This window comes from Triticum aestivum, chromosome 1A, assembly GCF_018294505.1.
Source record: "Triticum aestivum cultivar Chinese Spring chromosome 1A, IWGSC CS RefSeq v2.1, whole genome shotgun sequence".
In the NCBI taxonomy this organism is placed as follows: Eukaryota; Viridiplantae; Streptophyta; class Magnoliopsida; order Poales; family Poaceae; genus Triticum; species Triticum aestivum.
This window is the reverse complement of record NC_057794.1, coordinates 138,435,145-138,450,294: the sequence shown is the minus strand read 5'-3', so window position 1 is coordinate 138,450,294 and position 15,150 is coordinate 138,435,145.

The window sequence follows — 15,150 nt, the reverse complement described above, 5'->3', positions numbered from 1 at the left end:
GCGAGTCGTAAGTGACCCGAAATACTTTAATAGTACAGGTATGCCATCTTTTTCTTTTGAGAAAATAACCACCACATATATCTTTGCAGTTCGGGCCTTAGCCCCTCTCAAATGAGCTCGTCTTCGGGGGATCTTCTTCTAGAGATGATGGAGAGCGAAACGCCTCCTCTGGACTCCTCCGCTCCGGAAGCGGGCGACCCCAAAGTGTTGTCGCGGAGGGCCTCTCTGAGTCTGGTGAGGCCAGAAGATAATCCCATTGACCCCCGAAGCTCCCAGTGTCCGGCTCCCGAAGAGAGCAGACAAAAGAGTCCGGCACCGTCTGGTGTGCGATCAGACGTTCTGAGGGAGTTGGTGGGGCGAGCGGCCATCTTAGATGAACACCGTGTGCTGATGAATACGATGATGGAGAGAATCTCGTCCACCGAAAGCGGATTGCATGAAGCTTTTATGAGTCTACTGACAGGCTTTGAGGTACGTAAAATAATGTATGATAGTCCTGCACATGCTAGGTGTGCCCTGTGTAGATAGTAGCCCCTGAGACTCTGGTTGTCATCGGAAACGACGACGAACAGAGGATCATATTCCCAGGTAATAACCATACTACCTCTATGTGCAGGTGATGGAAGCTCCGGTGGCTAGCCGGACTAACGAGTTTGCCCATTTAAAACGGCAGTTGGATGCGGCAGACGCCGACATCAAGCTTGTTAACAAAAGGCTTGACGAGGCACGGGGTAAGTGTCATTATATGGTAAACGCCACATAGTAAGAGCAGCATGATGCCAGTATCTTTAATACGTTGTGACTGCAGATGGAGCTGCCACTGTTGAAGCCTTGCGGGCGGAACTTGCCCGAGCCAAGGAACAAGCGAGGTTTGGTAATGCGGTTGCTTTGAAGGCAGCCGAAGAGTTGAAAGCCGAGAAGGCCGTGCATGGCGAGAGCCGAGATAAGATGGCCAAGATGGCCATAGAATTAAAAGCCGCCGCCAACCGTTGTCGGGTTCTTGAAAAGGAAAACCTAGCGAAGGCATCGGACCTTGAGAAGGCTGCTGCGACGAGAAAAGACATCTGCTCTGCTATGAGGGCGAAGGAGGAGCTGCGGGAAGCCGGGATATTGTAGCTGCGAAATCCTTTATGTTGCGGAGAAAGATTGGAGATCCACGGTATGCCCCTCTGGATCGGCTGTGGAGTTCGGAGAATGTGTATATGGATTTGGTGGCGAGCATTGCCAATGCGACCAAGTACTTCCAGGGTCAGACGGACCGTGAAGTAGACCAGATGTTTTGGAGACAATTCCATTCTCCCGAGCGTCCGCTTTCATTGACTGACCAATTATCCGAATGGGCCGAACTGAATAGGTTGTCCGGACTGGCCATGAGGTCTGTTGTTGATCAGCTATGGCCGGAAAGGCCAAAGCTGAACAACTATTTCAGCTTGGTGCAGCAGTTCCTTGACGTGGTGCCGCGCATTAATGCGATGAAGAGGTCGGCGTGCGTAGAGGGCTCACGGATGGCCTTTGCCCGTGTGAAAGCATACTGGGCGGAGATGGATGCTACCACTGTTGCAGCACGGGATTCGGCCATAGGCCGAATGGCTGCTGAGCACTACTTTGAAGAAGTTCTTGAGGGTGATCGTTTGATAGAGACCTAGTGCTCAAAAAATATTATGTTTGAGTGATATGTAATCTCATTGTAAGCGAAATGCTTTTATAAATTTTTATAAGCCTATTTTTATACTTTTTCCTGAAAGTAATATGATGCCTCCTGGGCGGCCGTTTATGTATACATGTGTATAACCTGAAAGATTGCAGCCGTCGGCTTCGACCCCCACGCATATAATGTAGAGGTGCTCGCAAAAAACACGCGTTCACACTTAACCCAACATCTTGGTCCTATTAAGGAGGTGATAGCGGAGCGAGCGAGGCAACCGGACTATAATTCTTTAACACTTTCACTTAGCCATCGGAGTTTGACAGTGGGGCTACTAGATAGCCCCTGGTGGCTCCGCACTCTCCCAATCCCGGGGTGCGTACATGCCTGGCCGGAAAATGGACCTTCATTAAGGCGGAGGAATTCCAACATTCCAACAGGTCATCGAGTGGTTGACCAGTCTCACGCTATATCATGACAGTCAGTTTTCGGCTTTCTCTACTGAGGTGCTCGTCCGGATGAACCAGGGCACAATCTTAGTAGTTCTCCTGGTGCTACCGTAGCCGGTAAAGCGGAACGTAAGGCACCAAAACACAGGAGCCGGGCAAACCCAACATTTGACCAAAGACAATGATTCGGAGCTGATGCATATAGGGCCAAACTCGCGATGCCGAACACTCCCTAAGGTATTCGGTCTTTGTGGTATAAACCGGGCCTAAATAATGGCCTTTGTAAGAAGCCCCTTGTGTCCAGGTACGTGCATTGTTCTGGCATGGTCACATGCCAAGACGTCAGCATCCTTCTCACCGGTGGATATGTATCAACAAGAGACAGTAAAAAAGGTTTACGCAGGGTCTTAATCTAAAAAGAATCCTTGGAGCGGGTCCCTGTTGCATGTCTGCGCCTGTGTCTCCGTTGTGCCGTATCCTGGACGGGTGTAGCATGATGATCGTCTGTAAACTAGAGGAATTTAGGTGAAAAAGTTGTCGTGCAAAAAGATAGTTTTTAAAGAAATCATGTATAATTCAAGATGAGAAAAAATTGCCACTTGTCTGCGCGCGTTGAGCCCCTTGTATTGACAAATAGGGGTGTGACCATTAGTCTGCTATAAATAGCGGCGCCGGACTTGATTAGTTGTGTCTGAGGTCTTGACGACCTATTGGATGCTTTCACTGGTCCAGGTGCCTTTAGTGTGTGGCTGCCAAGGCAGCCGCACTCTCTTCGGCACGCAGAGATCGCTTGATATTTCCGTTCACTTAAATGATGCCATGTGGACCGGGCATTTTGAGTGTGAGGGAGGCGTAGTGTGGTATTGCATTAAAGCGAGCGAAAGCTTCGCGTCCGAGCAGTGCTTGATAGCCACTTTGGAACGGAGCGATGTGGAAGGTTAAATGCTCGCGACGGAAGTTATCAGGGGAGCCGAATATAACTTGTAGTAGGAGGGAGCCCGTACAACGAGCCCCTGGGCCTGGCGTTACTTCTTTAAAGGTAGTATTGCTATGGCGAATTTTTGTTGGGTCTAACCCCATCCCATGGATTGTATCCTGATATATTAGGTTTAGATTGCTGCCACCGTCCATCAAGACTCGTGTGAAGTGATATCCGCCAATTACTGGGTCTAATACCAGGGTAGCCCATCCTACGTGTCGGATACTTGCTGAGTAATCGCGATGGTCGAAAGTGATCGGTTGAGACGACCAATGGCAGGACTTCGCGGTGACAGGCACTTGTGTATATTTTCTTGGGAGTGCCGCGTTGTTTTTTCCCTTGATCACGTGTAACACATTTACTGTTTTGACTTCTGGTGGAAATTTGTTTTGTTCCCCAGTGTCTTGCTTGGGAGGCTCGTCCTCGTCTTCACTTGGTGTATCCTCCCCCTTGTGTACGACGTTGAGCTTGCTGGACTGCTTGAAGACCCAACATTCTCTGTGGGTATGATTAGCAGGTTTACCAGGGGTACTATGGATCTGACATACTTGGTCCAGAATTTTGTTGAGGCTGGATAGTTCATCCCTGGTGCCTTTAGAGGGCGGCTTTTGACCTGGCCGAGAGCTTTTGAATCCGGCGTTTACTGTCGTGCCCTTCGTGTTGTCTTCTTTATTCCGGCATTTGTTATTGATGTTACGCCGTGATTTCCCGTTTCCATCTCTAACTTCAGATGTACTAGGGTCGCTGGTGTTGCATCTGGCTAGCCAGCTGTCCTCACCCACGCAAAAGCGGGTCATGAGGCTTGTTAATGCGGCCATCATTCTTGGCTTATTTTGGCCGAGGTGTCTGGCGAGCCATTCGTCACGGACGCTATGCTTAAAAGTTGCCAAGGCTTCGGCATTCGGACAGACGACAATCTGGTTCTTTTTAGTAAGAAGCCTGTTCCAAAGCTTTCGGGCTGACTCTCTAGGCTGTTGAGTTATATGACTCAAATCGTATGCATTTGGACGTCGTACATAAGTCCCTTGAAAATTTGCCCGAAAGGCGTCTTCGAGCTCTTCCCAACATCCAATGGAGCTTTCGGGGAGGCCTTTAAGCCAGTGATGAGCTGGCCCTTTGAGCTTGAGGGGTAAGTACTTGATGGCGTGGAGATCATCTCCTCGAGCCATATGGATATGAAGGATGTAGTCCTCAATCCAGACCCCAGGGTCTGTTGTTCCGTCGTATGTCTCTATGTTTACGGGTTTGAATCCCTCTGGAAATTCATGGTCCAGCACCTCATCGGTGAAACATAGGGGGTGTGCGGCACCCCTGTAGCTGGGTGTACCGCGTTGTTCGGATGTTTGTTGTGTTGCATTGTATGCTGGGGCGCGCTTGCATGGTCCATAGATGGATCTTGTTGCGCCGTCCTTTGGGTGCGAGCCCTCGCATGGGTCGCGTGTCATATTGTGAGTGGCGTTGTATGCTGCTCTGTGTTGGTAGAGGGGTCGTCTATCCGGCCAGGTGGCTGCTTTGATATTTGGTTGTGGGGGGTCTAAGGCCTCGTCATCGAACTCAGGTAGCAGCTTCCGCTTTGGGTAGCTCTTGGAGGGGCGATTGTCGCCGTACCTCGTTGCTGTGTTGAGTATTTTACTCCATCTGAATTGGAGTGTGTCTTGCGCAGCCTTGAGCCTTTGCTTCTGCTTTTTAAGACTCCTTGCGGTGGCAACAAGCCTTTTATGGGCATTCTGCTGCTTCGGGTGCCTGTCTGGCGTTATATCGTCCGGACCATTATCCTTGATAGAATTTGTTTGTTCGGTTTGATTATCCGGGTTGCCGTTGTCAGGCAGCGGTTCACCCTGCTCCAGCGTTGGGTCTATGTGATCGTTATTTCTGTCGAGGCGGGATTTGGGGCGGCGCTTGTGTAGCCGCTTTGACTGCTTCTCGAGGGAACAAGCCTTCGGTGCTTCCTTCCGCTCCTCGTCGTCATCTTTTGGTGTGTCCACCATGTATACGTCATATGACGAAGTGGCTTTCCAGGGCCCAATAGGCGCTGGTTCTTCATCGTCTCTTTCATTGGCGTCCATACCGTCGATGTCTTCGGAGTCAAAGTCGAGCATGTCGGTTAAATCGTCGACAGTGGCTACAAAGTGGGTGGTGGGTGGGCTTTGAATTTCTTCATCGTCCGTATCCCAACCTTGCTGACCGTATTCTGGCCAGGGCTCTCCTGATAAAGAGAGAGACTTTAGTGTCTTCAGGATATCATCGAAAGGCGAGTGTTGAAAGATGTCCGCGGTAGTAAACTCCATGATCGGCGCCCAATCAGATTCGATCGGCAGGGGCGCGGAGGGTTCGGAGTCCGGAGAGGAGTCTGGCTCCTTGGAGTCACGAGTCTCGTGGAGTGCGGCGCTGGTCTTCGGCTCGATCGCCGTTGGGATCGTAGCCCCCGAGGCGGCGTCCAACCACCCATCCTCGATCGGCGCAGTTGGCTCCGAATTAAGGGTCGAAGCCGACGCAGGTGTGGCCTCCAGGGCACTGTTCGGCGGCAGAGCTAGATCATGCTCGTCGTGACAGTGCGGCGCGCTCAGCAGTGGCTCGAATCCGTCGAAGATCAAGTCACCGCGGATGTCAGCCGTGTAGTTTAAACTTCCAAGTCTGACCTAACGGCCAGGGGCATAGCTCTCGATCTGCTCTAGATGGCTAAGTGAATTGGCCCGCAGTGCGAAGCCGCCGAAGACGAAGATTTGTCCGGGGAGGAAGGTCTCTCCCTGGACTGCATCGCTATTGATGATCGTAGGAGCCATCAAGCCTAACGGCGACGACACAGAGGAACTCTCAATGAAAGCACCAATGTCGGTGCCAAAACCGGCGGATCTCGGGTAGGGGGTCCCGAACTGTGCGTCTAGGCCGGATGGTAACAGGAGGCAAGGGACACGAAGTTTTACCCAGGTTCGGGCCCTCTTGATGGAGGTAAAACCCTATGTCCTGCTTGATTAATATTGATGATATGGGTGGTATAAGAGTAGATCTACCACGAGATCAGAGAGGCTAAACCCTAGAAGCTAGCCTATGGTATGATTGTTGTTCGTCCTACGGACTAAAACTCTCCAGTTTATATAGACACCGGAGAGGGCTAGGGTTACACAGAGTCGGTTACAATGGTAGGAGATCTACATATCCGTATCGCCAAGCTTGCCTTCCACGCCAAGGAAAGTCCCTTCCGGACACGGGATGAAGCCTTCAATCTTGTATCTTCATAGTCCAGGAGTCCGGCTGAAGGTATAGTCCGGCTATCCGAACACCCCCTGATCCAGGACTCCCTCAGGGGTCCCGAACTGTGAGTCTAGGGCGGATGGTAACAGGAGGCAGTGGACACGATGTTTTACCTAGGTTCGGGCCCTCTTGATGGAGGTAAAACCCTACGTCCTGCTTGATTAATATTGATGATATGGGTAGTACAAGAGTAGATCTACCACGAGATCAGAGAGGCTAAACCCTAGAAGCTAGCCTATGGTATGATTGTTGTTCGTCCTACGGACTAAAACTCTCGAGTTTATATAGACACCGGAGAGGGCTAGGGTTACACAGAGTCGGTTACAATGGTAGGAGATCTACATATCCGTATCGCCAAGCTTGCCTTCCACGCCAAGGAAATTCCCTTTCGGACACGGGACGAAGTCTTCAATCTTGTATCTTCATAGTCCAAGAGTCCGGCCGAAGGTATAGTCCGGCCATCCGGACACCCCCTAATCCAGGACTCCCTCAGTAGCCCCTAAACCATGCTTCAATGACGACGAGTCTGGCATGCAGATTGTCTTCGGCATTGCAAGGCGGGTTCCTCCTCCAAGTACTTCATAGAAGATTTTGAACACAAAGGTAGTGTTCGGCTCTGCAAAATAAGTTTCCACATATTGCCATAGAGAGAATAATATTTACACAAATCTAATCTGCTGACGTATTCCGTAGCATGACATCACACCACGGCCAAGTCTTTATTCGAATCGTTTTATTGTCCCACCTCAGCGCGTTTAGCGAGGCGGTTTCCTCGGCACGTCTTGTTAAAGCAGAGATCATGTCCCCTTATTCCGGGATTCTCATCAATACGGGTGTGGGTAACCCAACTGCGCCATTGACTATGGCGCTTGGGAGATAAGCGAGTTTTACCAGGCTGGTGGGGGCGCATAGTCGCGTCCGCCCATATAAGGGGATAAGGATCCACCTTTTCATCCACGCCTTCTTCCTCCTTTGCCTATCCATTTCCGTGCACTCGAGCTCCAACGCCCAAGTCCACACACCCCACCTCAACCTTCTCCAGCCATGTCCGGAGCGGGAGGCAAGTGGATGGTCTCCTCCGTCACGGAGGGACACATCAAAAGACTGAGGAAGGCCGGATACTTGTCTAACGACATTGCGCACCGGCTTCCCGAAGAGGGGCAGCTCATCCCCACCCCTAGGCCCCATGAGAGGGTGGTGTTCCTCCCCCATTTCATCCGCGGACTGGGCTTCCCTTTCCTCCCATTTGTCCGGGGGCTCATGTTCTACTATGGCCTGGATTTCCATGATATGGCCCCGAATTTTTTCCTCAACATCTCGGCATTTATTGTCGTGTGCGAGGCTTTCTTCCGCATCCGCCCCAATTTCGGCCTATGGCTCAAGACTTTCAATGTCAAGCCGAAGGTGGTGCGCGGCACCCAAGCGGAGTGCGGAGGCGCCATGGTGCGCAAGATGCCCAACGTCCTATGGTTCGAGAGCTCCTTCGTGGAGTCCCTAAAGGGGTGGCAGTCGAGGTGGTTTTACATCACCGAGCCGCGAGTTCCGATCCAGACCCCCGAGTTCCGATCCAGACCCCCTACGCGGCTCGCCTCCTGGAAAGAGATGGGCCTGTCATGGGGTAAAAAAGGAGAGCTGACCGGACTCCAAACATGCGTCCAAACCCTAGTGGACAGGAATCTCAAACTTGTCAACGTACTCCAGGTTATGCTCATCCGTCGGATCCTCCCGTGTCAACAACGGGCTTTCAACCTATGGGAGTTCGACCCGGTGCAGCACCGAACTCTAAGCAGGCTCTTCAACACGACGTACAAAGATGCCTGGAAGGTTCTTTTCAAGGGTGCCGAGGACCCCGCATCCGCTACCGAGGATCGCGGATTCAGCACGCAGCGTCATGCTCGTGCGGTAAGCTGTTTTTACCTTTTACAGGGTATTAGTTTTTCATAGTTTGACTCCATGCAGGATCTAAGTTCCCTTACCTTTGACAGGATTGGCAGGAGACGTCCGGATGGATCAACTGTCCGGATCCTTTGCCCGAAGGCCCAGCGGACGCTCGCTTGGCGAAGCTGCTGGTTCCGGCACCTTACGTGGTGCCGGAGAAGAAGGCCAAGAAGAAGGCCACAGGGACTCAAAAGACTGCCCGGCGCCAGGAGGTGTCGGATTCACCATCCGACGACTCCAAGGCGCGCTCCTCCCCTGAAGACGAGGAGGAGGGAGAAGAGACCTCTCCCCCCTAGCGGGGGGAGGGAAGAAAAGGAAGGCCGCCCCAACCGGGGAGGCCGAAGGGTACAAGAGGGGGAAGACCCCTCCTCCGGACTACTCCACCAACGCCGACGACAGCGAAGAGGAGTGGCCGCACAGGGCCAAGCCCCTGGCGAAATCGTAAGTATCCGGATACCAGAGTGATTCATAGTATTCCCCCATTGCACAACTTTTCCTTACGTTGAACATGATTGTGCAGTCTGCCCAAGGCCGGGCTCGACGTGTCGTCGAGCGGCTCCCTGGACTCGTCGGATGTGAATTCGCTTCCGACGGCTTCCTCCCCCCACCCTACAGACGACGCCGAGGTGGCGTCCCAATAGGTTCCAAGCCAGGAGGAGGTGGTCCTGGAGGCGCCGCAAGGCAACCTCCCGGACTCCAGGCGTAAAGGGGATAGAACCCCCAAGGGCTCCAAGTCCGGCCTTGAGCCGGACACCACGCCGGAACCTTCAATGGTTCTGGACTCCGGTAGGCAGCCTCCTTCCAAGAGGAGCAATCCTACCAAGCCGGTGACCTCCATCCAACCGGAGGCACTGGATAATTTGCTGGAGACGCTTAACGACGCCTCCATCGACGAGGAGCACCGCACTATTATGAGTGCGGTGATCCAGAAGGTTCAGTCCGCCAAGAGCGGACTGACTGAAGCCTGTGCCAGCCTTCTAACAGGCTTTGAGGTAAGTAAAGAATATGTAAAAATATTACCGCATAGACAGTAGCCCATGATGCTCTGTTCGGCATTCGGAAAGAAAAGCCGAATAGAGGATCTAGTAATCGCAGGAGTCTAACATAATCAAGTCAATATGCGTATGCAGGCTTCATTGCTGGCCTCCGCCGCACTGACCGCGGAGGTGGATACGCTGAAGCAGAACCTCGAGCGGTCCGAGCAAGAGCTCGGCCTAGCCAAGCAGCAGCTCGAGGACAAGGAAGGTAAGAAATACCTTATTGAAATATGTGAAAGGTGCAATTGCAAAAAGTGACAGGATTAACGCGGCTACTGTAGGGGCCACAAGTGAGGTGGCGACCCTTAAGCAAGCGCTGCCCGAGGCCGAAAAGAGGGCGGCCACGGAGCGCACCGAGCGGGAGAAGCATGAGACGCAGATTGGCGAGGTGCGGCAAGAGCTCCAGGCTCTCATGAAAAACATGAGAGTTTGGAGCTTGACTCGAAGACGCGAGAGTCTGAGCTCGCGGCGGCCATTGAAGATGCCAAGTCTGCCAAGGCCGAAGCCCAGAAGGCCCTCCAGGAGGTTGAGGTAATAAAAAAGATAGTGGCGGGTAAGGCATTCTTTATGCAAAGCAAGCACATAAAAGTGAATTACTTGTCACTTACCCGAATCCGGAGCTCTCCAGGAGCATTCGCAGACTTGCCTCGTAGCGTGTCGGATGCCGCCGCCTTCTACCGAGCCGAGGAGGGAAGCTCGACTGAGAAGGTGTTCTGGTCTCAGTATGCCGAGGCCGAACACCCGGTGCCCTTAAGCGACCAGCTGAAACAGCTGGTCGAGCTCCATAAGGTGGCCGAACAGGCCATGAAGGGCCTCATAGTCCGGCTGTGGCCTGGAGAGGCCATGCCTGGGAGCTACTCCGGGCTGGTGAGGCGGCTGGTGGAGGCTTGTCCAAGGCTCGAAGTCATCAAGCGCTCCGTATGCATCGAGGGTGCCTGTAGGGCGCTTGCCCGTGCGAAGGTGCACTGGGGCAAGCAGGATGCTGAGAAGCTTGTGAAGGACGGGCCACCACCGAGCAAGGAGCATCGCAAGACCGAGATGTATATGAGGGCGTTCTGAAGGGTGCCCGCCTTGTGGCGGATGAATGTTCCATGAATGTAATTTTTAGTGAACTCGCTCGTTTTGTCGTGTGCACTGAAAACTTGTTCATGTGCGCTAAGCAATGCTTTCTGAATTTAAAATATTACCTTCTGTGCGGCCGTTTATCAAATTTGAGAGATGGCGAGTCGTCGGTTTCTGCCCCCATGGCACGAGTGCTGGGGTGTTCGGGATAAACATGAGCGCTCTTTTACCCATTCTTGGGTCCTTCAAGGGAGGCGCTCAACACAACGAACAAGGCAATTAGACTATAATGCTTGAACGCTCTCACTTAGCCATAGAATTCTATAATTTTAAATTTCGGCGAAGCCCCTAGTGTTCGGAAGTCCGAGTTCGGGGCGCTATCCACGCCTAGGCCAGACAAAGCCGACTCCTTGCTCTAAGCGGCATAAGTCTTTAGGGACTCGAAAACCTCTCGAACAGCGACCAGCTCTCGCCTCATCATGACGGTCAGTTTTAGCTTTCTCTACTGAGGTGCTTAGCCCAGCTCAACTGGGGCAGAATCGTAGTAGTTCTCCTAGTGCTACCTTAGCCGATATAACGGAACATAAGGTACCAAAACGTAGGAGCCGGGCAAACCCAACTATTAACCCAAGACATGATTCGAAGCCGATGCATATAATGCTATAAGTTCGGGGTGCCGCACTTGTGAAAGTGTTCGGACTTCTCACACCCTGTTGTGGGGTACTTAAGCCCCTGGCATATTGGCCGTACCAAAGTGTACGGGTGCAACATGTCATTAATGAACATATATTCGTAAAAAAGAGGTAATGCAATAATAGACGGAAGCTATGCATTGTTTATTTAAAAAAGCTGTGATCAAAGCAGAACAATACAAATAGTGCGATAAGCAAAAGATGGGACTATCAAATATGTCCTTTCCAAGGGCGAGCTGCAGAATGTTATGCGAAACAGGTATACTGCTCGTTATAGAGACCACCTTAGAGTTCAGTAGTGCGGCGTAGCTTTCTGCTTCCCTAGTTGTATCATTTGTGCGGCAATTGTACTACCGGACAAGCCTTCCGAAGAATGGAGTCCTGAAAATAAGAGAAAATTAAGAAATTGGCAGCCCCTAGTGCGGTTTAAGCCGCGTTTCGAGCGTGCCGTGATGGTGCCCCTCCCCCTGTGCCGATGGTATTTCTAGAGCATAGTTATGTACGTGCAACGCTGGTTTCGCAAGTTCGCGAGGGCTGGGGTTGGGGCCGCATTGCTACGCTTGCTTAGAATGTGCCAGGCGGTCTTGTTGTAGGTTACTCTAGGCGCGCTTGACGGTGTCCGGCCGTTTAATGGCCGGACTGGAGAATTGCCTTGAGAGGCTGCTTTGTACTTCCGCTGCGATAGCCGCCGTATGCTCCTCCGTTCGGAGAGAGCGTTCGGTGTTTCCATTGACCGTGATGACGCCTCGAGGGCCTGGCATCTTGAGCTTGAGGTATGTGTAGTGCGGCACCGCATTGAACTTGGCAAATGCGGTTCGCCCGAGCAGTGCGTGATAGCCACTGCGGAACGGGACTCTGTCGAAGATTAACTCCTCGCTTTGGAAATTATCCGGAGATCCGAAGACCACTTCAAGTGCAACTGAGCTTGTACAGTTGGTTTCTACACCTGGTATGACACCTTTAAAGGTTGTTCTGGTGGGTTTAATCCTCGAGAGATCAATGCCCATTTTCCGCACTGTATCCTGATAAAGCAGGTTCAGGCTGCTGCCGCCATCCATAAGGACTCTAGTGAGGTGAAATCCATCAATAATTGGTTCTAGAACCAATGTGGCGAATCCGCCATGACAGATGCTAGTGGGGTGGTCCCTTCGATCAAAAGTGATCGGGCAGGAAGACCATGGGTTGAACTTTGGGGCGACTGGCTCCATCGCGTATACGTCCCTTAGCACACGCTTCCGCTCCCTCTTGGGGACGTGGGTTGCGTATATCATGTTCACCGTCCGCACTTGTGGGGGAAAACCTTTTTGTCCGCTATTGTTCGACGGCCGGGGCTCCTCCTCGTCATAGCTATGCAGTCCCTTGTCTCTGCTTTTGGCATTTAACTTGCATGCCTGCTTGAACACCCAACAATCCTTGTTGGTGTGATTGGCTGGTTTTTCGGGGGTGCCATGTATTTGGCATGAGCGGTCGAGTATTTGGTCCAAACTGGACGGGCCCGGAGTATTTCTTTTGAACGGCTTTTTCCGCTGACCGGGTTTAGAGCCTTTGAATCCGGCATTAACTGCCGTATCCTCAGCATTGTCACCTTTAATGCGGCGTTTTTGCTTGTTGCGACGCGACCTGCCACTGCTATCCTTGGTATCCGAATTACCAGGGCTCTTGGTCATGTTATTGCTGTGAGCTAGCCAGCTGTCTTCTCCCGCGCAAAAGCGGGTCATAAGTGTCGTGAGGGCTGCCATAGATTTCTGCTTTTCCTGTCCTAGGTGTCGTGCAAGCCACTCGTCGTGGATGTTATGCTTGAAGGCTGCTAGGGCCTCTGCGTCCGGACAGTCGACGATTTGATTTTTCTTGGTTAGGAACCGTGTCCAGAATTGTCTGGCCGATTCCTCTGGCTGCTGAATTATGTGGCTTAGGTCATCGGCGTCTGGTGGTCGCACATAAGTGCCCTGGAAATTGTCGAGGAATGCAGCTTCCAGGTCCTCCCAACAACCAATTGATTCTGCTGGCAAGCTGTTAAGCCAATGCCGGGCTGGTCCTTTAAGCATGAGTGGGAGGTATTTGATGGCATGTAGGTCATCACCGCGGTCCATGTGGATATGAAGGAGATAGTCCTCGATCCATACCGCAGGATCTGTTGTGCCATCGTATGATTCAATGTTCACGGGTTTTAAACCCTCGGGGATTTGATGATCCATTACTTCATCTGTGAAGCATAGTGGGTGTGCGGCGCCTTTGCATTGGGCTACATCACGACGCAGCTCAAACGAGCTTTGTCTACTGTGTTCGGCCCGGCCGGATTTACTGTATCCGGCGTGACGAGTGCCGTCTCGTGCTGTGGGGCGCCCACGTGATCTGTAGATCGATCTTGTTTGCCTTGCCTTGTCCTCCAATATATCTCGCAGGTCTGGCGCATTTTCCCATGCCTTGGTAGTTTTTGAGCGGCGCCGGGGTGCGACTTGAGTGGAGGGCCGAGAGGCCTCTCTGTCGCGGCCACGGGGTGGCCGGTCGGCCGCATCATGCGTTGGTGATGTAGGTTTAGGTGCTTCCTCCTCTAATTGGGGTAGCAACCTACACTTTGGGTAGCTCTAGGAGGGGCATTCGAGTTCATACTCTTCGGCCGCAAGGACTTCAGTCCATCTGTCGGCTAGAAAATCTTGAGCAGCTCTAAGCTGTTGCTGTTTTTTCTTGAGGCTGTTCACCGTGGCCATAAGCCTGCGTTTGAAACGCTCTTGTTCGATGGGATCCTCCAGCACGACAAATTCGTCGTTGTCGAGGCTTGCCTCGTCTTCGGAGGGAGGCATATAATTATCATCCTCGACCTCTCTGTCTGCCGCTCTCTCATGAGGGCTGGCTTCTCTATCCTCCTGTGCTGAATCTTCCTGGAGGTGGTTGTCTTTGGCACTGTCCGGGGTGTTATTATCCCCCATGCCGGAATCACCATTTTTGTTTTGGCGGGATTTAGAGCGGCGCCACTGACGCCGGCGCTTAGGCTGCTTCTTGGAGGGGTCATGCTCCGCTGTTCCATCGCCATTGCCTTCTTTTGGGGTGTCCACCATGTATATATCATATGACGAGGTGGCTTTCCAGTGCCCTATAGGCGTTGGTTCTTGGTCGTCTCCTGCATCGGCGTCCATACCGTCGATGTCTTCGGAGTCGAAGTCAAGCATGTCGGTTAAATCATCAACAGTGGCTATGAAGTGGGTGGTGGGTGGGCTTTGAATGTCTTCATCATCCGCATCCCAACCTTGCCGACCATAGTCCGGCTAGGGCTCTCCTGACAAAGAGAGAGACTTTAGTGACTTCAGAATATCGCCGAAGGGCGAGTGCTGAAAGATGTCTGCGGCGGTGAACTCCATGATCGGCGCCCAATCGGGTTCGATCGGTCGGGGTGCGGAGGGCTCGGAGTCTGGAGAGGAGTCCGGATCCTGGGAGTCACGGGCTTCGCAGAGAATAGGGCTGGTATTCGGCTCGATTGCTGTAGAAATTGCAGCCCCCTAGGCGGTGTCTAACCACCCATCCTCGGTTGGTGTGATCGGCTCCGAGCTAGGGGTCGGAGCGGACACAGGTGCGGCCTCCAGGGCACTGTTCGGCGGCAGAGCTAAATCATGCCCATCGTGACAGTGTGGCGCGCTCGGCTGTGGCTCGAATCCGTCGAAGATCAAGTCTCCGCGGATGTCGGCCGTGTAGTTCTGTGACACCCGGATATTTAAGCTACAGTAAAACTCTCCTAATGATGCCATGTCATCTTTGATTACTATTTCTAAACTTCCGTTAGTTCAAACCGATTCAAAATCAATTCAAAAAAATGGCAAACAACAAAAGTTTTTAAAAGTTGAAACACAAATGTTCGGTGGATGCCGAATATTACGAGGGTAATTATAGTGCAGCAAACATATTTTTAGAAAATACCTAAATGCCCTAAAATGAAATAAATCAGAAAGAAAATAAATAAAACAAAGAAAATACAAAAGGGAAAAGCAAACAAAAAACAAAAAAAAGAGAAACCCCCCTGGGCCGTGGCCCAACTGGGCCAACCCACCAGGCCCAGCCGGCCACCCACCCCCCACTCCTTATCCACTACACCACCCCCACCCAC